At 54.5% G+C, this 21,538-nt stretch overlaps 38 non-coding genes across 38 annotated transcripts; all 38 read left to right on the top strand.

The window, feature by feature from the left end:
• Window positions 1-1,505: 1,505 nt before the first annotated feature.
• Trnaf-aaa lies at window positions 1,506-1,596 on the top strand. Its single transcript has one exon. It is a non-coding gene; the product is annotated as a tRNA-Phe (tRNA).
• An 80-nt stretch (window positions 1,597-1,676) lies between these two features.
• On the top strand, window positions 1,677-1,758 carry Trnal-cag. The gene has a single exon. It is a non-coding gene; the product is annotated as a tRNA-Leu (tRNA).
• A 266-nt stretch (window positions 1,759-2,024) lies between these two features.
• On the top strand, window positions 2,025-2,095 carry Trnae-cuc. Its single transcript has one exon. It is a non-coding gene; the product is annotated as a tRNA-Glu (tRNA).
• A 1,475-nt stretch (window positions 2,096-3,570) lies between these two features.
• On the top strand, window positions 3,571-3,660 carry Trnal-aag. Its single transcript has one exon. It is a non-coding gene; the product is annotated as a tRNA-Leu (tRNA).
• Window positions 3,661-3,741: 81 nt separating this feature from the next.
• Trnal-cag lies at window positions 3,742-3,823 on the top strand. The gene has a single exon. It is a non-coding gene; the product is annotated as a tRNA-Leu (tRNA).
• A 1,815-nt stretch (window positions 3,824-5,638) lies between these two features.
• On the top strand, window positions 5,639-5,728 carry Trnal-aag. Its single transcript has one exon. It is a non-coding gene; the product is annotated as a tRNA-Leu (tRNA).
• Window positions 5,729-6,158: 430 nt separating this feature from the next.
• Trnae-cuc lies at window positions 6,159-6,230 on the top strand. Its single transcript has one exon. It is a non-coding gene; the product is annotated as a tRNA-Glu (tRNA).
• Window positions 6,231-6,965: 735 nt separating this feature from the next.
• On the top strand, window positions 6,966-7,047 carry Trnal-aag. Its single transcript has one exon. It is a non-coding gene; the product is annotated as a tRNA-Leu (tRNA).
• Window positions 7,048-7,127: 80 nt separating this feature from the next.
• On the top strand, window positions 7,128-7,209 carry Trnal-cag. Its single transcript has one exon. It is a non-coding gene; the product is annotated as a tRNA-Leu (tRNA).
• A 266-nt stretch (window positions 7,210-7,475) lies between these two features.
• Window positions 7,476-7,547, top strand: Trnae-cuc. Its single transcript has one exon. It is a non-coding gene; the product is annotated as a tRNA-Glu (tRNA).
• A 734-nt stretch (window positions 7,548-8,281) lies between these two features.
• Window positions 8,282-8,363, top strand: Trnal-aag. The gene has a single exon. It is a non-coding gene; the product is annotated as a tRNA-Leu (tRNA).
• An 80-nt stretch (window positions 8,364-8,443) lies between these two features.
• Trnal-cag lies at window positions 8,444-8,525 on the top strand. The gene has a single exon. It is a non-coding gene; the product is annotated as a tRNA-Leu (tRNA).
• A 266-nt stretch (window positions 8,526-8,791) lies between these two features.
• Window positions 8,792-8,863, top strand: Trnae-cuc. Its single transcript has one exon. It is a non-coding gene; the product is annotated as a tRNA-Glu (tRNA).
• A 736-nt stretch (window positions 8,864-9,599) lies between these two features.
• Trnal-aag lies at window positions 9,600-9,682 on the top strand. Its single transcript has one exon. It is a non-coding gene; the product is annotated as a tRNA-Leu (tRNA).
• An 80-nt stretch (window positions 9,683-9,762) lies between these two features.
• Window positions 9,763-9,844, top strand: Trnal-cag. The gene has a single exon. It is a non-coding gene; the product is annotated as a tRNA-Leu (tRNA).
• A 266-nt stretch (window positions 9,845-10,110) lies between these two features.
• On the top strand, window positions 10,111-10,182 carry Trnae-cuc. Its single transcript has one exon. It is a non-coding gene; the product is annotated as a tRNA-Glu (tRNA).
• Window positions 10,183-10,915: 733 nt separating this feature from the next.
• Window positions 10,916-10,997, top strand: Trnal-aag. The gene has a single exon. It is a non-coding gene; the product is annotated as a tRNA-Leu (tRNA).
• An 80-nt stretch (window positions 10,998-11,077) lies between these two features.
• Window positions 11,078-11,159, top strand: Trnal-cag. The gene has a single exon. It is a non-coding gene; the product is annotated as a tRNA-Leu (tRNA).
• A 266-nt stretch (window positions 11,160-11,425) lies between these two features.
• Trnae-cuc lies at window positions 11,426-11,497 on the top strand. Its single transcript has one exon. It is a non-coding gene; the product is annotated as a tRNA-Glu (tRNA).
• A 735-nt stretch (window positions 11,498-12,232) lies between these two features.
• On the top strand, window positions 12,233-12,314 carry Trnal-aag. Its single transcript has one exon. It is a non-coding gene; the product is annotated as a tRNA-Leu (tRNA).
• Window positions 12,315-12,394: 80 nt separating this feature from the next.
• Window positions 12,395-12,476, top strand: Trnal-cag. The gene has a single exon. It is a non-coding gene; the product is annotated as a tRNA-Leu (tRNA).
• Window positions 12,477-12,743: 267 nt separating this feature from the next.
• On the top strand, window positions 12,744-12,815 carry Trnae-cuc. The gene has a single exon. It is a non-coding gene; the product is annotated as a tRNA-Glu (tRNA).
• A 734-nt stretch (window positions 12,816-13,549) lies between these two features.
• On the top strand, window positions 13,550-13,631 carry Trnal-aag. Its single transcript has one exon. It is a non-coding gene; the product is annotated as a tRNA-Leu (tRNA).
• Window positions 13,632-13,712: 81 nt separating this feature from the next.
• Trnal-cag lies at window positions 13,713-13,794 on the top strand. Its single transcript has one exon. It is a non-coding gene; the product is annotated as a tRNA-Leu (tRNA).
• A 1,073-nt stretch (window positions 13,795-14,867) lies between these two features.
• On the top strand, window positions 14,868-14,949 carry Trnal-aag. Its single transcript has one exon. It is a non-coding gene; the product is annotated as a tRNA-Leu (tRNA).
• Window positions 14,950-15,029: 80 nt separating this feature from the next.
• Window positions 15,030-15,111, top strand: Trnal-cag. The gene has a single exon. It is a non-coding gene; the product is annotated as a tRNA-Leu (tRNA).
• A 267-nt stretch (window positions 15,112-15,378) lies between these two features.
• Window positions 15,379-15,450, top strand: Trnae-cuc. The gene has a single exon. It is a non-coding gene; the product is annotated as a tRNA-Glu (tRNA).
• Window positions 15,451-16,185: 735 nt separating this feature from the next.
• On the top strand, window positions 16,186-16,267 carry Trnal-aag. Its single transcript has one exon. It is a non-coding gene; the product is annotated as a tRNA-Leu (tRNA).
• Window positions 16,268-16,347: 80 nt separating this feature from the next.
• Window positions 16,348-16,429, top strand: Trnal-cag. The gene has a single exon. It is a non-coding gene; the product is annotated as a tRNA-Leu (tRNA).
• Window positions 16,430-17,500: 1,071 nt separating this feature from the next.
• On the top strand, window positions 17,501-17,582 carry Trnal-aag. The gene has a single exon. It is a non-coding gene; the product is annotated as a tRNA-Leu (tRNA).
• Window positions 17,583-17,662: 80 nt separating this feature from the next.
• Window positions 17,663-17,744, top strand: Trnal-cag. Its single transcript has one exon. It is a non-coding gene; the product is annotated as a tRNA-Leu (tRNA).
• Window positions 17,745-18,010: 266 nt separating this feature from the next.
• Trnae-cuc lies at window positions 18,011-18,082 on the top strand. The gene has a single exon. It is a non-coding gene; the product is annotated as a tRNA-Glu (tRNA).
• A 734-nt stretch (window positions 18,083-18,816) lies between these two features.
• On the top strand, window positions 18,817-18,898 carry Trnal-aag. The gene has a single exon. It is a non-coding gene; the product is annotated as a tRNA-Leu (tRNA).
• Window positions 18,899-18,978: 80 nt separating this feature from the next.
• Window positions 18,979-19,060, top strand: Trnal-cag. The gene has a single exon. It is a non-coding gene; the product is annotated as a tRNA-Leu (tRNA).
• Window positions 19,061-19,324: 264 nt separating this feature from the next.
• Window positions 19,325-19,396, top strand: Trnae-cuc. The gene has a single exon. It is a non-coding gene; the product is annotated as a tRNA-Glu (tRNA).
• A 737-nt stretch (window positions 19,397-20,133) lies between these two features.
• On the top strand, window positions 20,134-20,215 carry Trnal-aag. The gene has a single exon. It is a non-coding gene; the product is annotated as a tRNA-Leu (tRNA).
• Window positions 20,216-20,295: 80 nt separating this feature from the next.
• On the top strand, window positions 20,296-20,377 carry Trnal-cag. Its single transcript has one exon. It is a non-coding gene; the product is annotated as a tRNA-Leu (tRNA).
• A 1,075-nt stretch (window positions 20,378-21,452) lies between these two features.
• On the top strand, window positions 21,453-21,534 carry Trnal-aag. The gene has a single exon. It is a non-coding gene; the product is annotated as a tRNA-Leu (tRNA).
• Window positions 21,535-21,538: the final 4 nt, after the last annotated feature.

The raw sequence follows: 21,538 nt of genomic DNA, 5'->3' as shown, positions 1-21,538 counted from the left end.
CCTGGTTCGATTCCCGGTACCGGAAATGCACATTTTATTGCTCCTCTTATGCGACTTGTCCCGACTTAGCTCGACTGACGCTCCGCTGACGCTTGCAGAAAACTACGTAAAATATGATTCGCGGCCACAAGTGGACGGCGAGAGAGATGCGACATCTGTCCACCTCTTATCCGGGCACATACCTGCGGTCAACAGACTTGGAGGACTGCAAGACATTGCCACGGGGGTTGAATGCAGCTAACCACTCTGCTCAGTGTCCATCAGCGCGGGCACGTTCGTTTGCCAGTATACATATAATGGAGACCGCGTCTGACACAGCTGTTGCGAGACACAGTCGGCCGAGCTTTGCTGTGCACAGCCACTTGCAGTCGCGAGAGTTGAATTCCGCGGTGGCTCCGTGGCCGTGATCGTCTAGTGGTCAGGACATTGCGTTGTGGCCGCAACAACCCAGGCTCGAATCCGGGGTCACGGCACTTTTTAAAAGTTCTGCCTTGCTGGTCGCTGCAATGACGATAGTGACCCAGTGATTGAAATCACGGTGCCCTCCTGATTTTGTGCTCATGTTCCTCAGGCTGCAGGTGGCACTACCGATTCCTTATAAACACGCGATGGCCGCCGCACCAGGGCGCTGGCAGCTGCCTGTGTAGTTAATCTCTATTCGAAAAGGGCAGTCGTTCGAGGTGCGATGTTCGAGCAACCAGTCGCAGCAGATCAGGAAGCTGTGTCGTGCACTGCATTCTACAAATGCCAGGAACACTGGTGTAGGTAGCGTGGCCGAGCGGTCTAAGGCGCTGGTTTAAGGCACCAGTCTCTTCGGAGGCGTGGGCCCGAACACATCGCGCGCTCGCTCCGGCGTGTCGGGCGGTGTTTACGTGTGCTTCGCAGTCGGCGGCGGTTCATCGCGGTGCCTGTTTCTTCGCTGCTGTAGTCAGCTGAACTGTAAGTTAACATGGATTCTGAAGACCGAGATAATAATATCCAGTGCGAATTTGATAGAAACGTCACCCGACCGTCTGCTTTCGAAATTCAATTCGTGAATGAAAAATGACTTGAAAATTCCTGAAAGTGATGTGTTAGGATTGCAATTAGACGCGTTTCTTGAACTCTTTGTTTGTTAAATTAAAATGTCCGGAATTGTGCGATGCTCTCGTAAGTGAAACGGTGGTGTACGAAAATTCAAGCACTCTGATGGGACAATTAGTAATGTTACTGTGTCGAATGCTGGATTTGGTATCCGTAACGTTAGAGTATTCAATCTTCCGTTTGAAACCAGGAATGAGACTATAGCTCGTAGCCTTATGCCTTATGGCACAGTTTTGTCAATTACGAAAGAAAAGTGGTCTTCCGCTTATATCTATCAAGTTGAGAACGGTATTCGTAGTGTCAAAATGATTGTGAGGAAGCACGTTCCCTCGTTTTTTGGTTATGGCCGGCCACCGGGCTTTTATTTCGTATAGTGGTCAGCCGCAAAACGTGTTCCTATTGCAATGCCACCGACCATTTTCGGCAAAATTGTAGCGTGGCCGAGCGGTCTAAGGCGCTGGTTTAAAGGCACCAGTCTCTTCGGAGGCGTGGGTTCGAATCCCACCGCTGCCAATTTTTACTTCTCGTTTTTGTGCCATTGCGGTGTGTTCTCGTGGGGTACAACGCAGCTCCTGTGACCGCCGCGTCGCGTAGGTAGCGTGGCCGAGCGGTCTAAGGCGCTGGTTTCAGGCACCAGTCTCTTCGGAGGCGTGGGTTCGAATCCCACCGCTGCCAACGTTTTCTGTCTCGAAAACAGGAGCACTGATTTCCCGCGAAGGAAAAAGCGCAGCGTCGGTTTCTTAAACTGTCGTAGCACAGTGGTGCGTGGTGTAACAACAGGATTCACCGGCGCAGTTTGGTCTCATGATTGCTGGCGTTCGTCTCCACGAGATGCGTCCCGAGCATGCCGTTCTACGAAGTGGAAACGTTAATTTTTGCAGTTGTCGTCAAGTAGCGGGTGGGCGCTCGCCGTGTTTGTTGGAGGAGTGCTTGTGTCGTTATCCGGTGTCGTCTAGTGGCTGGATACCTGGCTCTCGCCCAGGAGGCCTGGGTTCGATTCCCGGTACCGGAAATGCACATTTTATTGCTCCTCTTATGCGACTTGTCCCGACTTAGCTCGACTGACGCTCCGCTGACGCTTGCAGAAAACTACGTAAAATATGATTCGCGGCCACAAGTGACGGCGAGAGAGATGCGACATCTGTCCACCTCTTATCCGGGCACATACCTGCGGTCAACAGACTTGGAGGACTGCAAGACATTGCCACGGGGGTTTGAATGCAGCTAACCACTCTGCTCAGTGTCCATCAGCGCGGGCACGTTCGTTTGCCAGTATACATATAATGGAGACCGCGTCTGACACAGCTGTTGCGAGACACAGTCGGCCGAGCTTTGCTGTGCACAGCCACTTGCAGTCGCGAGAGTTGAATTCCGCGGTGGCTCCGTGGCCGTGATCGTCTAGTGGTCAGGACATTGCGTTGTGGCCGCAACAACCCAGGCTCGAATCCGGGTCACGGCACTTTTTAAAGTTCTGCCTTGCTGTCGCTGCAATGACGATAGTGACCCAGTGATTGAAATCACGGTGCCCTCCTGATTTTGTGCTCATGTTCCTCAGGCTGCAGGTGGCACTACCGATTCCTTATAAACACGCGATGCCGCCGCACCAGGGCGCTGGCAGCTGCCTGTGTAGTTAATCTCTATGCGAAAAGGGCAGTCGTTCGAGGTGCGATGTTCGAGCAACCAGTCCGCAGCAGATCAGGAAGCTGTGTCGTGCACTGCATTCTACAAATGCCAGGAACACCTGGTGTAGGTAGCGTGGCCGAGCGGTCTAAGGCGCTGGTTTAAGGCACCAGTCTCTTCGGAGGCGTGGGCCCGAACACATCGCGCGCTCGCTCCGGCGTGTCGGGCGGTGTTTACGTGTGCTTCGCAGTCGGCGGCGGTTCATCGCGGTGCCTGTTTCTTCGCTGCTGTAGTCAGCTGAACTGTAAGTTAACATGGATTCTGAAGACCGAGATAATAATATCCAGTGCGAATTTGATAGAAACGTCACCCGACCGTCTGCTTTCGAAATTCATTCGTGAATGAAAAATGACTTGAAAATTCCTGAAAGTGATGTGTTAGGATTGCAATTAGACGCGTTCTTGAACTCTTTGTTTGTTAAATTAAAATGTCCGGAATTGTGCGATGCTCTCGTAAGTGAAAACGGTGGTGTACGAAAATTCAAGCACTCTGATGGGACAATTAGTAATGTTACTGTGTCGAATGCTGGATTTGGTATCCGTAACGTTAGAGTATTCAATCTTCCGTTTGAAACCAGGAATGAGACTATAGCTCGTAGCCTTATGCCTTATGGCACAGTTTTGTCAATTACGAAAGAAAAGTGGTCTTCCGCTTATATCTATCAAGTTGAGAACGGTATTCGTAGTGTCAAAATGATTGTGAGGAAGCACGTTCCCTCGTTTTTGGTTATGGCCGGCCACCGGGCTTTTATTTCGTATAGTGGTCAGCCGCAAACGTGTTCCTATTGCAATGCCACCGACCATTTTCGGCAAAATTGTAGCGTGGCCGAGCGGTCTAAGGCGCTGGTTTAAGGCACCAGTCTCTTCGGAGGCGTGGGTTCGAATCCCACCGCTGCCAATTTTTACTTCTCGTTTTTGTGCCATTGCGGGTGTGTTCTCGTGGGGTACAACGCAGCTCCTGTGACCGCCGCGTCGCGTAGGTAGCGTGGCCGAGCGGTCTAAGGCGCTGGTTTCAGGCACCAGTCTCTTCGGAGGCGTGGGTTCGAATCCCACCGCTGCCAACGTTTTCTGTCTCGAAAACAGGAGCACTGATTTCCCGCGAAGGAAAAAGCGCAGCGTCGGTTTCTTAAACTGTCGTAGCACAGTGGTGCGTGGTGTAACAACAGGATTCACCCGGCGCAGTTTGGTCTCATGATTGCTGGCGTTCGTCTCCACGAGATGCGTCCGAGCATGCCGTTCTACGAAGTGGAAACGTTAATTTTTGCAGTTGTCGTCAAGTAGCGGGTGGGCGCTCGCCGTGTTTGTTGGAGGAGTGCTTGTGTCGTTATCCCGGTGTCGTCTAGTGGCTGGGATACCTGGCTCTCGCCCAGGAGGCCTGGGTTCGATTCCCGGTACCGGAAATGCACATTTTATTGCTCCTCTTATGCGACTTGTCCCGACTTAGCTCGACTGACGCTCCGCTGACGCTTGCAGAAAACTACGTTAAAATATGATTCGCGGCCACAAGTGACGGCGAGAGAGATGCGACATCTGTCCACCTCTTATCCGGGCACATACCTGCGGTCAACAGACTTGGAGGACTGCAAGACATTGCCACGGGGGTTGAATGCAGCTAACCACTCTGCTCAGTGTCCATCAGCGCGGGCACGTTCGTTTGCCAGTATACATATAATGGGAGACCGCGTCTGACACAGCTGTTGCGAGACACAGTCGGCCGAGCTTTGCTGTGCACAGCCACTTGCAGTCGCGAGAGTTGAATTCCGCGGTGGCTCCGTGGCCGTGATCGTCTAGTGGTCAGGACATTGCGTTGTGGCCGCAACAACCCAGGCTCGAATCCCGGGTCACGGCACTTTTTAAAGTTCTGCCTTGCTGTCGCTGCAATGACGATAGTGACCCAGTGATTGAAATCACGGTGCCCTCCTGATTTTGTGCTCATGTTCCTCAGGCTGCAGGTGGCACTACCGATTCCTTATAAACACGCGATGCCGCCCGCACCAGGGCGCTGGCAGCTGCCTGTGTAGTTAATCTCTATGCGAAAAGGGCAGTCGTTCGAGGTGCGATGTTCGAGCAACCAGTCGCAGCAGATCAGGAAGCTGTGTCGTGCACTGCATTCTACAAATGCCAGGAACACTGGTGTAGGTAGCGTGGCCGAGCGGTCTAAGGCGCTGGTTTAAGGCACCAGTCTCTTCGGAGGCGTGGGCCCGAACACATCGCGCGCTCGCTCCGGCGTGTCGGGCGGTGTTTACGTGTGCTTCGCAGTCGGCGGCGGTTCATCGCGGTGCCTGTTTCTTCGCTGCTGTAGTCAGCTGAACTGTAAGTTAACATGGATTCTGAAGACCGAGATAATAATATCCAGTGCGAATTTGATAGAAACGTCACCCGACCGTCTGCTTTCGAAATTCATTCGTGAATGAAAAATGACTTGAAAATTCCTGAAAGTGATGTGTTAGGATTGCAATTAGACGCGTTCTTGAACTCTTTGTTTGTTAAATTAAAATGTCCGGAATTGTGCGATGCTCTCGTAAGTGAAAACGGTGGTGTACGAAAATTCAAGCACTCTGATGGGACAATTAGTAATGTTACTGTGTCGAATGCTGGATTTGGTATCCGTAACGTTAGAGTATTCAATCTTCCGTTTGAAACCAGGAATGAGACTATAGCTCGTAGCCTTATGCCTTATGGCACAGTTTTGTCAATTACGAAAGAAAAGTGGTCTTCCGCTTATATCTATCAAGTTGAGAACGGTATTCGTAGTGTCAAAATGATTGTGAGGAAGCACGTTCCCTCGTTTTTGGTTATGGCCGGCCACCGGGCTTTTATTTCGTATAGTGGTCAGCCGCAAACGTGTTCCTATTGCAATGCCACCGACCATTTTCGGCAAAATTGTAGCGTGGCCGAGCGGTCTAAGGCGCTGGTTTAAGGCACCAGTCTCTTCGGAGGCGTGGGTTCGAATCCCACCGCTGCCAATTTTTACTTCTCGTTTTTGTGCCATTGCGGTGTGTTCTCGTGGGGTACAACGCAGCTCCTGTGACCGCCGCGTCGCGTAGGTAGCGTGGCCGAGCGGTCTAAGGCGCTGGTTTTCAGGCACCAGTCTCTTCGGAGGCGTGGGTTCGAATCCCACCGCTGCCAACGTTTTCTGTCTCGAAAACAGGAGCACTGAGTTTCCCGCGAAGGAAAAAGCGCAGCGTCGGTTTCTTAAACTGTCGTAGCACAGTGGTGCGTGGTGTAACAACAGGATTCACCGGCGCAGTTTGGTCTCATGATTGCTGGCGTTCGTCTCCACGAGATGCGTCCCGAGCATGCCGTTCTACGAAGTGGAAACGTTAATTTTTGCAGTTGTCGTCAAGTAGCGGGTGGGCGCTCGCCGTGTTTGTTGGAGGAGTGCTTGTGTCGTTATCCGGTGTCGTCTAGTGGCTGGGATACCTGGCTCTCGCCCAGGAGGCCTGGGTTCGATTCCCGGTACCGGAAATGCACATTTTATTGCTCCTCTTATGCGACTTGTCCCGACTTAGCTCGACTGACGCTCCGCTGACGCTTGCAGAAAACTACGTAAAATATGATTCGCGGCCACAAGTGACGGCGAGAGAGATGCGAACATCTGTCCACCTCTTATCCGGGCACATACCTGCGGTCAACAGACTTGGAGGACTGCAAGACATTGCCACGGGGGTTGAATGCAGCTAACCACTCTGCTCAGTGTCCATCAGCGCGGGCACGTTCGTTTGCCAGTATACATATAATGGAGACCGCGTCTGACACAGCTGTTGCGAGACACAGTCGGCCGAGCTTTGCTGTGCACAGCCACTTGCAGTCGCGAGAGTTGAATTCCGCGGTGGCTCCGTGGCCGTGATCGTCTAGTGGTCAGGACATTGCGTTGTGGCCGCAACAACCCAGGCTCGAATCCGGGTCACGGCACTTTTTAAAGTTCTGCCTTGCTGTCGCTGCAATGACGATAGTGACCCAGTGATTGAAATCACGGTGCCCTCCTGATTTTGTGCTCATGTTCCTCAGGCTGCAGGTGGCACTACCGATTCCTTATAAACACGCCGATGCCGCCGCACCAGGGCGCTGGCAGCTGCCTGTGTAGTTAATCTCTATGCGAAAAGGGCAGTCGTTCGAGGTGCGATGTTCGAGCAACCAGTCGCAGCAGATCAGGAAGCTGTGTCGTGCACTGCATTCTACAAATGCCAGGAACACTGTGTAGGTAGCGTGGCCGAGCGGTCTAAGGCGCTGGTTTAAGGCACCAGTCTCTTCGGAGGCGTGGGTTCGAATCCCACCGCTGCCAATTTTTACTTCTCGTTTTTGTGCCATTGCGGTGTGTTCTCGTGGGGTACAACGCAGCTCCTGTGACCGCCGCGTCGCGTAGGTAGCGTGGCCGAGCGGTCTAAGGCGCTGGTTTCAGGCACCAGTCTCTTCGGAGGCGTGGGTTCGAATCCCACCGCTGCCAACGTTTTCTGTCTCGAAAACAGGAGCACTGATTTCCCGCGAAGGAAAAAGCGCAGCGTCGGTTTCTTAAACTGTCGTAGCACAGTGGTGCGTGGTGTAACAACAGGATTCACCGGCGCAGTTTGGTCTCATGATTGCTGGCGTTCGTCTCCACGAGATGCGTCCCGAGCATGCCGTTCTACGAAGTGGAAACGTTAATTTTTGCAGTTGTCGTCAAGTAGCGGGTGGGCGCTCGCCGTGTTTGTTGGAGGAGTGCTTGTGTCGTTATCCGGTGTCGTCTAGTGGCTGGGATACCTGGCTCTCGCCCAGGAGGCCTGGGTTCGATTCCCGGTACCGGAAATGCACATTTTATTGCTCCTCTTATGCGACTTGTCCCGACTTAGCTCGACTGACGCTCCGCTGACGCTTGCAGAAAACTACGTAAAATATGATTCGCGGCCACAAGTGACGGCGAGAGAGATGCGACATCTGTCCACCTCTTATCCGGGCACATACCTGCGGTCAACAGACTTGGAGGACTGCAAGACATTGCCACGGGGGTTGAATGCAGCTAACCACTCTGCTCAGTGTCCATCAGCGCGGGCACGTTCGTTTGCCAGTATACATATAATGGAGACCGCGTCTGACACAGCTGTTGCGAGACACAGTCGGCCGAGCTTTGCTGTGCACAGCCACTTGCAGTCGCGAGAGTTGAATTCCGCGGTGGCTCCGTGGCCGTGATCGTCTAGTGGTCAGGACATTGCGTTGTGGCCGCAACAACCCAGGCTCGAATCCGGGTCACGGCACTTTTTAAAGTTCTGCCTTGCTGTCGCTGCAATGACGATAGTGACCCCAGTGATTGAAATCACGGTGCCCTCCTGATTTTGTGCTCATGTTCCTCAGGCTGCAGGTGGCACTACCGATTCCTTATAAACACGCGATGCCGCCGCACAGGGCGCTGGCAGCTGCCTGTGTAGTTAATCTCTATTCGAAAAGGGCAGTCGTTCGAGGTGCGATGTTCGAGCAACCAGTCGCAGCAGATCAGGAAGCTGTGTCGTGCACTGCATTCTACAAATGCCAGGAACACTGGTGTAGGTAGCGTGGCCGAGCGGTCTAAGGCGCTGGTTTAAGGCACCAGTCTCTTCGGAGGCGTGGGTTCGAATCCCACCGCTGCCAATTTTTACTTCTCGTTTTTGTGCCATTGCGGTGTGTTCTCGTGGGGTACAACGCAGCTCCTGTGACCGCCGCGTCGCGTAGGTAGCGTGGCCGAGCGGTCTAAGGCGCTGGTTTCAGGCACCAGTCTCTTCGGAGGCGTGGGTTCGAATCCCACCGCTGCCAACGTTTTCTGTCTCGAAAACAGGAGCACTGATTTCCCGCGAAGGAAAAAGCGCAGCGTCGGTTTCTTAAACTGTCGTAGCACAGTGGTGCGTGGTGTAACAACAGGATTCACCGGCGCAGTTTGGTCTCATGATTGCTGGCGTTCGTCTCCACGAGATGCGTCCCGAGCATGCCGTTCTACGAAGTGGAAACGTTAATTTTTGCAGTTGTCGTCAAGTAGCGGGTGGGCGCTCGCCGTGTTTGTTGGAGGAGTGCTTGTGTCGTTATCCGGTGTCGTCTAGTGGCTGGGATACCTGGCTCTCGCCCAGGAGGCCTGGGTTCGATTCCCGGTACCGGAAATGCACATTTTATTGCTCCTCTTATGCGACTTGTCCCGACTTAGCTCGACTGACGCTCCGCTGACGCTTGCAGAAAACTACGTAAAATATGATTCGCGGCCACAAGTGACGGCGAGAGAGATGCGACATCTGTCCACCTCTTATCCGGGCACATACCTGCGGTCAACAGACTTGGAGGACTGCAAGACATTGCCACGGGGGTTGAATGCAGCTAACCACTCTGCTCAGTGTCCCATCAGCGCGGGGCACGTTCGTTTGCCAGTATACATATAATGGAGACCGCGTCTGACACAGCTGTTGCGAGACACAGTCGGCCGAGCTTTGCTGTGCACAGCCACTTGCAGTCGCGAGAGTTGAATTCCGCGGTGGCTCCGTGGCCGTGATCGTCTAGTGGTCAGGACATTGCGTTGTGGCCGCAACAACCCAGGCTCGAATCCGGGTCACGGCACTTTTTAAAGTTCTGCCTTGCTGTCGCTGCAATGACGATAGTGACCCAGTGATTGAAATCACGGTGCCCTCCTGATTTTGTGCTCATGTTCCTCAGGCTGCAGGTGGCACTACCGATTCCTTATAAACACGCGATGCCGCCGCACCAGGGCGCTGGCAGCTGCCTGTGTAGTTAATCTCTATTCGAAAAGGGCAGTCGTTCGAGGTGCGATGTTCGAGCAACCAGTCGCAGCAGATCAGGAAGCTGTGTCGTGCACTGCATTCTACAAATGCCAGGAACACTGGTGTAGGTAGCGTGGCCGAGCGGTCTAAGGCGCTGGTTTAAGGCACCAGTCTCTTCGGAGGCGTGGGGTTCGAATCCCACCGCTGCCAATTTTTACTTCTCGTTTTTGTGCCATTGCGGTGTGTTCTCGTGGGGTACAACGCAGCTCCTGTGACCGCCGCGTCGCGTAGGTAGCGTGGCCGAGCGGTCTAAGGCGCTGGTTTCAGGCACCAGTCTCTTCGGAGGCGTGGGTTCGAATCCCACCGCTGCCAACGTTTTCTGTCTCGAAAACAGGAGCACTGATTTCCCGCGAAGGAAAAAGCGCAGCGTCGGTTTCTTAAACTGTCGTAGCACAGTGGTGCGTGGTGTAACAACAGGATTCACCGGCGCAGTTTGGTCTCATGATTGCTGGCGTTCGTCTCCACGAGATGCGTCCCGAGCATGCCGTTCTACGAAGTGGAAACGTTAATTTTTGCAGTTGTCGTCAAGTAGCGGGTGGGCGCTCGCCGTGTTTGTTGGAGGAGTGCTTGTGTCGTTATCCGGTGTCGTCTAGTGGCTGGGATACCTGGCTCTCGCCCAGGAGGCCTGGGTTCGATTCCCGGTACCGGAAATGCACATTTTATTGCTCCTCTTATGCGACTTGTCCCGACTTAGCTCGACTGACGCTCCGCTGACGCTTGCAGAAAACTACGTAAAATATGATTCGCGGCCACAAGTGACGGCGAGAGAGATGCGACATCTGTCCACCTCTTATCCGGGCACATACCTGCGGTCAACAGACTTGGAGGACTGCAAGACATTGCCACGGGGGTTGAATGCAGCTAACCACTCTGCTCAGTGTCCATCAGCGCGGGCACGTTCGTTTGCCAGTATACATATAATGGAGACCGCGTCTGACACAGCTGTTGCGAGACACAGTCGGCCGAGCTTTGCTGTGCACAGCCACTTGCAGTCGCGAGAGTTGAATTCCGCGGTGGCTCCGTGGCCGTGATCGTCTAGTGGTCAGGACATTGCGTTGTGGCCGCAACAACCCAGGCTCGAATCCGGGTCACGGCACTTTTTAAAGTTCTGCCTTGCTGTCGCTGCAATGACGATAGTGACCCAGTGATTGAAATCACGGTGCCCTCCTGATTTTGTGCTCATGTTCCTCAGGCTGCAGGTGGCACTACCGATTCCTTATAAACACGCGATGCCGCCGCACCAGGGCGCTGGCAGCTGCCTGTGTAGTTAATCTCTATTCGAAAAGGCAGTCGTTCGAGGTGCGATGTTCGAGCAACCAGTCGCAGCAGATCAGGAAGCTGTGTCGTGCACTGCATTCTACAAATGCCAGGAACACTGGTGTAGGTAGCGTGGCCGAGCGGTCTAAGGCGCTGGTTTAAGGCACCAGTCTCTTCGGAGGCGTGGGTTCGAATCCCACCGCTGCCAATTTTTACTTCTCGTTTTTGTGCCATTGCGGTGTGTTCTCGTGGGGTACAACGCAGCTCCTGTGACCGCCGCGTCGCGTAGGTAGCGTGGCCGAGCGGTCTAAGGCGCTGGTTTCAGGCACCAGTCTCTTCGGAGGCGTGGGTTCGAATCCCACCGCTGCCAACGTTTTCTGTCTCGAAAACAGGAGCACTGATTTCCCGCGAAGGAAAAAGCGCAGCGTCGGTTTCTTAAACTGTCGTAGCACAGTGGTGCGTGGTGTAACAACAGGATTCACCGGCGCAGTTTGGTCTCATGATTGCTGGCGTTCGTCTCCACGAGATGCGTCCCGAGCATGCCGTTCTACGAAGTGGAAACGTTAATTTTTGCAGTTGTCGTCAAGTAGCGGGTGGGCGCTCGCCGTGTTTGTTGGAGGAGTGCTTGTGTCGTTATCCGGTGTCGTCTAGTGGCTGGGATACCTGGCTCTCGCCCAGGAGGCCTGGGTTCGATTCCCGGTACCGGAAATGCACATTTTATTGCTCCTCTTATGCGACTTGTCCCGACTTAGCTCGACTGACGCTCCGCTGACGCTTGCAGAAAACTACGTAAAATATGATTCGCGGCCACAAGTGACGGCGAGAGAGATGCGACATCTGTCCACCTCTTATCCGGGCACATACCTGCGGTCAACCAGACTTGGAGGACTGCAAGACATTGCCACGGGGGGTTGAATGCAGCTAACCACTCTGCTCAGTGTCCATCAGCGCGGGCACGTTCGTTTGCCAGTATACATATAATGGAGACCGCGTCTGACACAGCTGTTGCGAGACACAGTCGGCCGAGCTTTGCTGTGCACAGCCACTTGCAGTCGCGAGAGTTGAATTCCGCGGTGGCTCCGTGGCCGTGATCGTCTAGTGGTCAGGACATTGCGTTGTGGCCGCAACAACCCAGGCTCGAATCCGGGTCACGGCACTTTTTAAAGTTCTGCCTTGCTGTCGCTGCAATGACGATAGTGACCCAGTGATTGAAATCACGGTGCCCTCCTGATTTTGTGCTCATGTTCCTCAGGCTGCAGGTGGCACTACCGATTCCTTATAAACACGCGATGCCGCCGCACCAGGGCGCTGGCAGCTGCCTGTGTAGTTAATCTCTATTCGAAAAGGGCAGTCGTTCGAGGTGCGATGTTCGAGCAACCAGTCGCAGCAGATCAGGAAGCTGTGTCGTGCACTGCATTCTACAAATGCAGGAACACTGGTGTAGGTAGCGTGGCCGAGCGGTCTAAGGCGCTGGTTTAAGGCACCAGTCTCTTCGGAGGCGTGGGTTCGAATCCCACCGCTGCCAATTTTTACTTCTCGTTTTTGTGCCATTGCGGTGTGTTCTCGTGGGGTACAACGCAGCTCCTGTGACCGCCGCGTCGCGTAGGTAGCGTGGCCGAGCGGTCTAAGGCGCTGGTTTCAGGCACCAGTCTCTTCGGAGGCGTGGGTTCGAATCCCACCGCTGCCAACGTTTTCTGTCTCGAAAACAGGAGCACTGATTTCCCGCGAAGGAAAAAGCGCAGCGTCGGTTTCTTAAACTGTCGTAGCACAGTGGTGCGTGGGTGTAACAACAGGATTCACCGGCGCAGTTTGGTCTCATGATTGCTGGCGTTCGTCTCCACGAGATGCGTCCCGAGCATGCCGTTCTACGAAGTGGAAACGTTAATTTTTGCAGTTTGTCGTCAAGTAGCGGGTGGCGCTCGCCGTGTTTGTTGGAGGAGTGCTTGTGTCGTTATCCGGTGTCGTCTAGTGGCTGGGATACCTGGCTCTCGCCCAGGAGGCCTGGGTTCGATTCCCGGTACCGGAAATGCACATTTTATTGCTCCTCTTATGCGACTTGTCCCGACTTAGCTCGACTGACGCTCCGCTGACGCTTGCAGAAAACTACGTAAAATATGATTCGCGGCCACAAGTGACGGCGAGAGAGATGCGACATCTGTCCACCTCTTATCCGGGCACATACCTGCGGTCAACAGACTTGGAGGACTGCAAGACATTGCCACGGGGGTTGAATGCAGCTAACCACTCTGCTCAGTGTCCATCAGCGCGGGCACGTTCGTTTGCCAGTATACATATAATGGAGACCGCGTCTGACACAGCTGTTGCGAGACACAGTCGGCCGAGCTTTGCTGTGCACAGCCACTTGCAGTCGCGAGAGTTGAATTCCGCGGTGGCTCCGTGGCCGTGATCGTCTAGTGGTCAGGACATTGCGTTGTGGCCGCAACAACCCAGGCTCGAATCCGGGTCACGGCACTTTTTAAAGTTCTGCCTTGCTGTCGCTGCAATGACGATAGTGACCCAGTGATTGAAATCACGGTGCCCTCCTGATTTTGTGCTCATGTTCCTCAGGCTGCAGGTGGCACTACCGATTCCTTATAAACACGCGATGCCGCCGCACCAGGGCGCTGGCAGCTGCCTGTGTAGTTAATCTCTATTCGAAAAGGGCAGTCGTTCGAGGTGCGATGTTCGAGCAACCAGTCGCAGCAGATCAGGAAGCTGTGTCGTGCACTGCATTCTACAAATGCCAGGAACACTGGTGTAGGTAGCGTGGCCGAGCGGTCTAAGGCGCTGGTTTAAGGCACCAGTCTCTTCGGAGGCGTGGGTTCGAATCCCACCGCTGCCAATTTTTACTTCTCGTTTTTGTGCCATTGCGGTGTGTTTCTCGTGGGGTACAACGCAGCTCCTGTGACCGCCGCGTCGCGTAGGTAGCGTGGCCGAGCGGTCTAAGGCGCTGGTTTCAGGCACCAGTCTCTTCGGAGGCGTGGGTTCGAATCCCACCGCTGCCAACGTTTTCTGTCTCGAAAACAGGAGCACTGATTTCCCGCGAAGGAAAAAGCGCAGCGTCGGTTTCTTAAACTGTCGTAGCACAGTGGTGCGTGGTGTAACAACAGGATTCACCGGCGCAGTTTGGTCTCATGATTGCTGGCGTTCGTCTCCACGAGATGCGTCCCGAGCATGCCGTTCTACGAAGTGGAAACGTTAATTTTTGCAGTTGTCGTCAAGTAGCGGGTGGGCGCTCGCCGTGTTTGTTGGAGGAGTGCTTGTGTCGTTATCCGGTGTCGTCTAGTGGCTGGGATACCTGGCTCTCGCCCCAGGAGGCCTGGGTTCGATTCCCGGTACCGGAAATGCACATTTTATTGCTCCTCTTATGCGACTTGTCCCGACTTAGCTCGACTGACGCTCCGCTGACGCTTGCAGAAAACTACGTAAAATATGATTCGCGGCCACAAGTGACGGCGAGAGAGATGCGACATCTGTCCACCTCTTATCCGGGCACATACCTGCGGTCAACAGACTTGGAGGACTGCAAGACATTGCCACGGGGGTTGAATGCAGCTAACCACTCTGCTCAGTGTCCATCAGCGCGGGCACGTTCGTTTGCCAGTATACATATAATGGAGACCGCGTCTGACACAGCTGTTGCGAGACACAGTCGGCCGAGCTTTGCTGTGCACAGCCACTTGCAGTCGCGAGAGTTGAATTCCGCGGTGGCTCCGTGGCCGTGATCGTCTAGTGGTCAGGACATTGCGTTGTGGCCGCAACAACCCAGGCTCGAATCCGGGTCACGGCACTTTTTAAAGTTCTGCCTTGCTGTCGCTGCAATGACGATAGTGACCCAGTGATTGAAATCACGGTGCCCTCCTGATTTTGTGCTCATGTTCCTCAGGCTGCAGGTGGCACTACCGATTCCTTATAAACACGCGATGCCGCCGCACCAGGGCGCTGGCAGCTGCCTGTGTAGTTAATCTCTATTCGAAAAGGGCAGTCGTTCGAGGTGCGATGTTCGAGCAACCAGTCGCAGCAGATCAGGAAGCTGTGTCGTGCACTGCATTCTACAAATGCCAGGAACACTGGTGTAGGTAGCGTGGCCGAGCGGTCTAAGGCGCTGGTTTAAGGCACCAGTCTCTTCGGAGGCGTGGGTTCGAATCCCACCGCTGCCAATTTTTACTTCTCGTTTTTGTGCCATTGCGGTGTGTTCTCGTGGGGTACAACGCAGCTCCTGTGACCGCCGCGTCGCGTAGGTAGCGTGGCCGAGCGGTCTAAGGCGCTGGTTTCAGGCACCAGTCTCTTCGGAGGCGTGGGTTCGAATCCCACCGCTGCCAACGTTTTTCTGTCTCGAAAACAGGAGCACTGATTTCCCGCGAAGGAAAAAGCGCAGCGTCGGTTTCTTAAACTGTCGTAGCACAGTGGTGCGTGGTGTAACAACAGGATTCACCGGCGCAGTTTGGTCTCATGATTGCTGGCGTTCGTCTCCACGAGATGCGTCCCGAGCATGCCGTTCTACGAAGTGGAAACGTTAATTTTTGCAGTTGTCGTCAAGTAGCGGGTGGGCGCTCGCCGTGTTTGTTGGAGGAGTGCTTGTGTCGTTATCCGGTGTCGTCTAGTGGCTGGGATACCTGGCTCTCGCCCAGGAGGCCTGGGTTCGATTCCCGGTACCGGAAATGCACATTTTATTGCTCCTCTTATGCGACTTGTCCCGACTTAGCTCGACTGACGCTCCGCTGACGCTTGCAGAAAACTACGTAAAATATGATTCGCGGCCACAAGTGACGGCGAGAGAGATGCGACATCTGTCCACCTCTTATCCGGGCACATACCTGCGGTCAACAGACTTGGAGGACTGCAAGACATTGCCACGGGGGTTGAATGCAGCTAACCACTCTGCTCAGTGTCCATCAGCGCGGGCACGTTCGTTTGCCAGTATACATATAATGGAGACCGCGTCTGACACAGCTGTTGCGAGACACAGTCGGCCGAGCTTTGCTGTGCACAGCCACTTGCAGTCGCGAGAGTTGAATTCCGCGGTGGCTCCGTGGCCGTGATCGTCTAGTGGTCAGGACATTGCGTTGTGGCCGCAACAAACCCAGGCTCGAATCCGGGTCACGGCACTTTTTAAAGTTCTGCCTTGCTGTCGCTGCAATGACGATAGTGACCCAGTGATTGAAATCACGGTGCCCTCCTGATTTTGTGCTCATGTTCCTCAGGCTGCAGGTGGCACTACCGATTCCTTATAAACACGCGATGCCGCCGCACCAGGGCGCTGGCAGCTGCCTGTGTAGTTAATCTCTATTCGAAAAGGGCAGTCGTTCGAGGTGCGATGTTCGAGCAACCAGTCGCAGCAGATCAGGAAGCTGTGTCGTGCACTGCATTCTACAAATGCCAGGAACACTGGTGTAGGTAGCGTGGCCGAGCGGTCTAAGGCGCTGGTTTAAGGCACCAGTCTCTTCGGAGGCGTGGGTTCGAATCCCACCGCTGCCAATTTTTACTTCTCGTTTTTGTGCCATTGCGGTGTGTTCTCGTGGGGTACAACGCAGCTCCTGTGACCGCCGCGTCGCGTAGGTAGCGTGGCCGAGCGGTCTAAGGCGCTGGTTTCAGGCACCAGTCTCTTCGGAGGCGTGGGTTCGAATCCCACCGCTGCCAACGTTTTCTGTCTCGAAAACAGGAGCACTGATTTCCCGCGAAGGAAAAAGCGCAGCGTCGGTTTCTTAAACTGTCGTAGCACAGTGGTGCGTGGTGTAACAACAGGATTCACCGGCGCAGTTTGGTCTCATGATTGCTGGCGTTCGTCTCCACGAGATGCGTCCCGAGCATGCCGTTCTACGAAGTGGAAACGTTAATTTTTGCAGTTGTCGTCAAGTAGCGGTGGGCGCTCGCCGTGTTTGTTGGAGGAGTGCTTGTGTCGTTATCCGGTGTCGTCTAGTGGCTGGGATACCTGGCTCTCGCCCAGGAGGCCTGGGTTCGATTCCGGTACCGGAAATGCACATTTTATTGCTCCTCTTATGCGACTTGTCCCGACTTAGCTCGACTGACGCTCCGCTGACGCTTGCAGAAAACTACGTAAAATATGATTCGCGGCCACAAGTGACGGCGAGAGAGATGCGACATCTGTCCACCTCTTATCCGGGCACATACCTGCGGTCAACAGACCTTGGAGGACTGCAAGACATTGCCACGGGGGTTGAATGCAGCTAACCACTCTGCTCAGTGTCCATCAGCGCGGGCACGTTCGTTTGCCAGTATACATATAATGGAGACCGCGTCTGACACAGCTGTTGCGAGACACAGTCGGCCGAGCTTTGCTGTGCACAGCCACTTGCAGTCGCGAGAGTTGAATTCCGCGGTGGCTCCGTGGCCGTGATCGTCTAGTGGTCAGGACATTGCGTTGTGGCCGCAACAACCCAGGCTCGAATCCGGGTCACGGCACTTTTTAAAGTTCTGCCTTGCTGTCGCTGCAATGACGATAGTGACCCAGTGATTGAAATCACGGTGCCCTCCTGATTTTGTGCTCATGTTCCTCAGGCTGCAGGTGGCACTACCGATTCCTTATAAACACGCGATGCCGCCGCACCAGGGCGCTGGCAGCTGCCTGTGTAGTTAATCTCTATTCGAAAAGGGCAGTCGTTCGAGGTGCGATGTTCGAGCAACCAGTCGCAGCAGATCAGGAAGCTGTGTCGTGCACTGCATTCTACAAATGCCAGGAACACTGGTGTAGGTAGCGTGGCCGAGCGGTCTAAGGCGCTGGTTTAAGGCACCAGTCTCTTCGGAGGCGTGGGTTCGAATCCCACCGCTGCCAATTTTTACTTCTCGTTTTTGTGCCATTGCGGTGTGTTCTCGTGGGGTACAACGCAGCTCCTGTGACCGCCGCGTCGCGTAGGTAGCGTGGCCGAGCGGTCTAAGGCGCTGGTTTCAGGCACCAGTCTCTTCGGAGGCGTGGGTTCGAATCCCACCGCTGCCAACGTTTTCTGTCTCGAAAACAGGAGCACTGATTTCCCGCGAAGGAAAAAGCGCAGCGTCGGTTTCTTAAACTGTCGTAGCACAGTGGTGCGTGGTGTAACAACAGGATTCACCGGCGCAGTTTGGTCTCATGATTGCTGGCGTTCGTCTCCACGAGATGCGTCCCGAGCATGCCGTTCTACGAAGTGGAAACGTTAATTTTTGCAGTTGTCGTCAAGTAGCGGGTGGGCGCTCGCCGTGTTTGTTGGAGGAGTGCTTGTGTCGTTATCCGGTGTCGTCTAGTGGCTGGGATACCTGGCTCTCGCCCAGGAGGCCTGGGTTCGATTCCCGGTACCGGAAATGCACATTTTATTGCTCCTCTTATGCGACTTGTCCCGACTTAGCTCGACTGACGCTCCGCTGACGCTTGCAGAAAACTACGTAAAATATGATTCGCGGCCACAAGTGACGGCGAGAGAGATGCGACATCTGTCCACCTCTTATCCGGGCACATACCTGCGGTCAACAGACTTGGAGGACTGCAAGACATTGCCACGGGGGTTGAATGCAGCTAACCACTCTGCTCAGTGTCCATCAGCGCGGGCACGTTCGTTTGCCAGTATACATATAATGGAGACCGCGTCTGACACAGCTGTTGCGAGACACAGTCGGCCGAGCTTTGCTGTGCACAGCCACTTGCAGTCGCGAGAGTTGAATTCCGCGGTGGCTCCGTGGCCGTGATCGTCTAGTGGTCAGGACATTGCGTTGTGGCCGCAACAACCCAGGCTCGAATCCGGGTCACGGCACTTTTTAAAGTTCTGCCTTGCTGTCGCTGCAATGACGATAGTGACCCAGTGATTGAAATCACGGTGCCCTCCTGATTTTGTGCTCATGTTCCTCAGGCTGCAGGTGGCACTACCGATTCCTTATAAACACGCGATGCCGCCGCACCAGGGCGCTGGCAGCTGCCTGTGTAGTTAATCTCTATTCGAAAAGGGCAGTCGTTCGAGGTGCGATGTTCGAGCAACCAGTCGCAGCAGATCAGGAAGCTGTGTCGTGCACTGCATTCTACAAATGCCAGGAACACTGGTGTAGGTAGCGTGGCCGAGCGGTCTAAGGCGCTGGTTTAAGGCACCAGTCTCTTCGGAGGCGTGGGTTCGAATCCCACCGCTGCCAATTTTTACTTCTCGTTTTTGTGCCATTGCGGTGTGTTCTCGTGGGGTACAACGCAGCTCCTGTGACCGCCGCGTCGCGTAGGTAGCGTGGCCGAGCGGTCTAAGGCGCTGGTTTCAGGCACCAGTCTCTTCGGAGGCGTGGGTTCGAATCCCACCGCTGCCAACGTTTTCTGTCTCGAAAACAGGAGCACTGATTTCCCGCGAAGGAAAAAGCGCAGCGTCGGTTTCTTAAACTGTCGTAGCACAGTGTGCGTGGTGTAACAACAGGATTCACCGGCGCAGTTTGGTCTCATGATTGCTGGCGTTCGTCTCCACGAGATGCGTCCCGAGCATGCCGTTCTACGAAGTGGAAACGTTAATTTTTGCAGTTGTCGTCAAGTAGCGGGTGGGCGCTCGCCGTGTTTGTTGGAGAGTGCTTGTGTCGTTATCCGGTGTCGTCTAGTGGCTGGGATACCTGGCTCTCGCCCAGGAGGCCTGGGTTCGATTCCCGGTACCGGAAATGCACATTTTATTGCTCCTCTTATGCGACTTGTCCCGACTTAGCTCGACTGACGCTCCGCTGACGCTTGCAGAAAACTACGTAAAATATGATTCGCGGCCACAAGTGACGGCGAGAGAGATGCGACATCTGTCCACCTCTTATCCGGGCACATACCTGCGGTCAACAGACTTGGAGGACTGCAAGACATTGCCACGGGGGTTGAATGCAGCTAACCACTCTGCTCAGTGTCCATCAGCGCGGGCACGTTCGTTTGCCAGTATACATATAATGGAGACCGCGTCTGACACAGCTGTTGCGAGACACAGTCGGCCGAGCTTTGCTGTGCACAGCCACTTGCAGTCGCGAGAGTTGAATTCCGCGGTGGCTCCGTGGCCGTGATCGTCTAGTGGTCAGGACATTGCGTTGTGGCCGCAACAACCCAGGCTCGAATCCGGGTCACGGCACTTTTTTAAAGTTCTGCCTTGCTGTCGCTGCAATGACGATAGTGAACCCAGTGATTGAAATCACGGTGCCCTCCTGATTTTGTGCTCATGTTCCTCAGGCTGCAGGTGGCACTACCGATTCCTTATAAACACGCGATGCCGCCGCACCAGGGCGCTGGCAGCTGCCTGTGTAGTTAATCTCTATTCGAAAAGGGCAGTCGTTCGAGGTGCGATGTTCGAGCAACCAGTCGCAGCAGATCAGGAAGCTGTGTCGTGCACTGCATTCTAACAAATGCCAGGAACACTGGTGTAGGTAGCGTGGCCGAGCGGTCTAAGGCGCTGGTTTAAGGCACCAGTCTCTTCGGAGGCGTGGGTTCGAATCCCACCGCTGCCAATTTTTACTTCTCGTTTTTGTGCCATTGCGGTGTGTTCTCGTGGGGTACAACGCAGCTCCTGTGACCGCCGCGTCGCGTAGGTAGCGTGGCCGAGCGGTCTAAGGCGCTGGTTTCAGGCACCAGTCTCTTCGGAGGCGTGGGTTCGAATCCCACCGCTGCCAACGTTTCTCTGTCTCGAAAACAGGAGCACTGATTTCCCGCGAAGGAAAAAGCGCAGCGTCGGTTTCTTAAACTGTCGTAGCACAGTGGTGCGTGGTGTAACAACAGGATTCACCGGCGCAGTTTGGTCTCATGATTGCTGGCGTTCGTCTCCACGAGATGCGTCCCGAGCATGCCGTTCTACGAAGTGGAAACGTTAATTTTTGCAGTTGTCGTCAAGTAGCGGGTGGGCGCTCGCCGTGTTTGTTGGAGGAGTGCTTGTGTCGTTATCCGGTGTCCGTCTAGTGGCTGGGATACCTGGCTCTCGCCCAGGAGGCCTGGGTTCGATTCCCGGTACCGGAAATGCACATTTTATTGCTCCTCTTATGCGACTTGTCCCGACTTAGCTCGACTGACGCTCCGCTGACGCTTGCAGAAAACTACGTAAAATATGATTCGCGGCCACAAGTGACGGCGAGAGAGATGCGACATCTGTCCACCTCTTATCCGGGCACATACCTGCGGTCAACAGACTTGGAGGACTGCAAGACATTGCCACGGGGGTTGAATGCAGCTAACCACTCTGCTCAGTGTCCATCAGCGCGGGCACGTTCGTTTGCCAGTATACATATAATGGAGACCGCGTCTGACACAGCTGTTGCGAGACACAGTCGGCCGAGCTTTGCTGTGCACAGCCACTTGCAGTCGCGAGAGTTGAATTCCCGCGGTGGCTCCGTGGCCGTGATCGTCTAGTGGTCAGGACATTGCGTTGTGGCCGCAACAACCCAGGCTCGAATCCGGGTCACGGCACTTTTTAAAGTTCTGCTTGCTGTCGCTGCAATGACGATAGTGACCCAGTGATTGAAATCACGGTGCCCTCCTGATTTTGTGCTCATGTTCCTCAGGCTGCAGGTGGCACTACCGATTCCTTATAAACACGCGATGCCGCCGCACCAGGGCGCTGGCAGCTGCCTGTGTAGTTAATCTCTATTCGAAAAGGGCAGTCGTTCGAGGTGCGATGTTCGAGCAACCAGTCGCAGCAGATCAGGAAGCTGTGTCGTGCACTGCATTCTACAAATGCCAGGAACACTGGTGTAAGGTAGCGTGGCCGAGCGGTCTAAGGCGCTGGTTTAAGGCACCAGTCTCTTCGGAGGCGTGGGTTCGAATCCCACCGCTGCCAATTT

This window comes from Schistocerca piceifrons, unplaced genomic scaffold (genome assembly GCF_021461385.2).
Source record: "Schistocerca piceifrons isolate TAMUIC-IGC-003096 unplaced genomic scaffold, iqSchPice1.1 HiC_scaffold_96, whole genome shotgun sequence".
Taxonomy (NCBI): Eukaryota; Metazoa; Arthropoda; class Insecta; order Orthoptera; family Acrididae; genus Schistocerca; species Schistocerca piceifrons.
The sequence above is the reverse complement of the archived record's forward strand: the minus strand, read 5'-3'. Positions and strand labels throughout refer to the sequence as shown.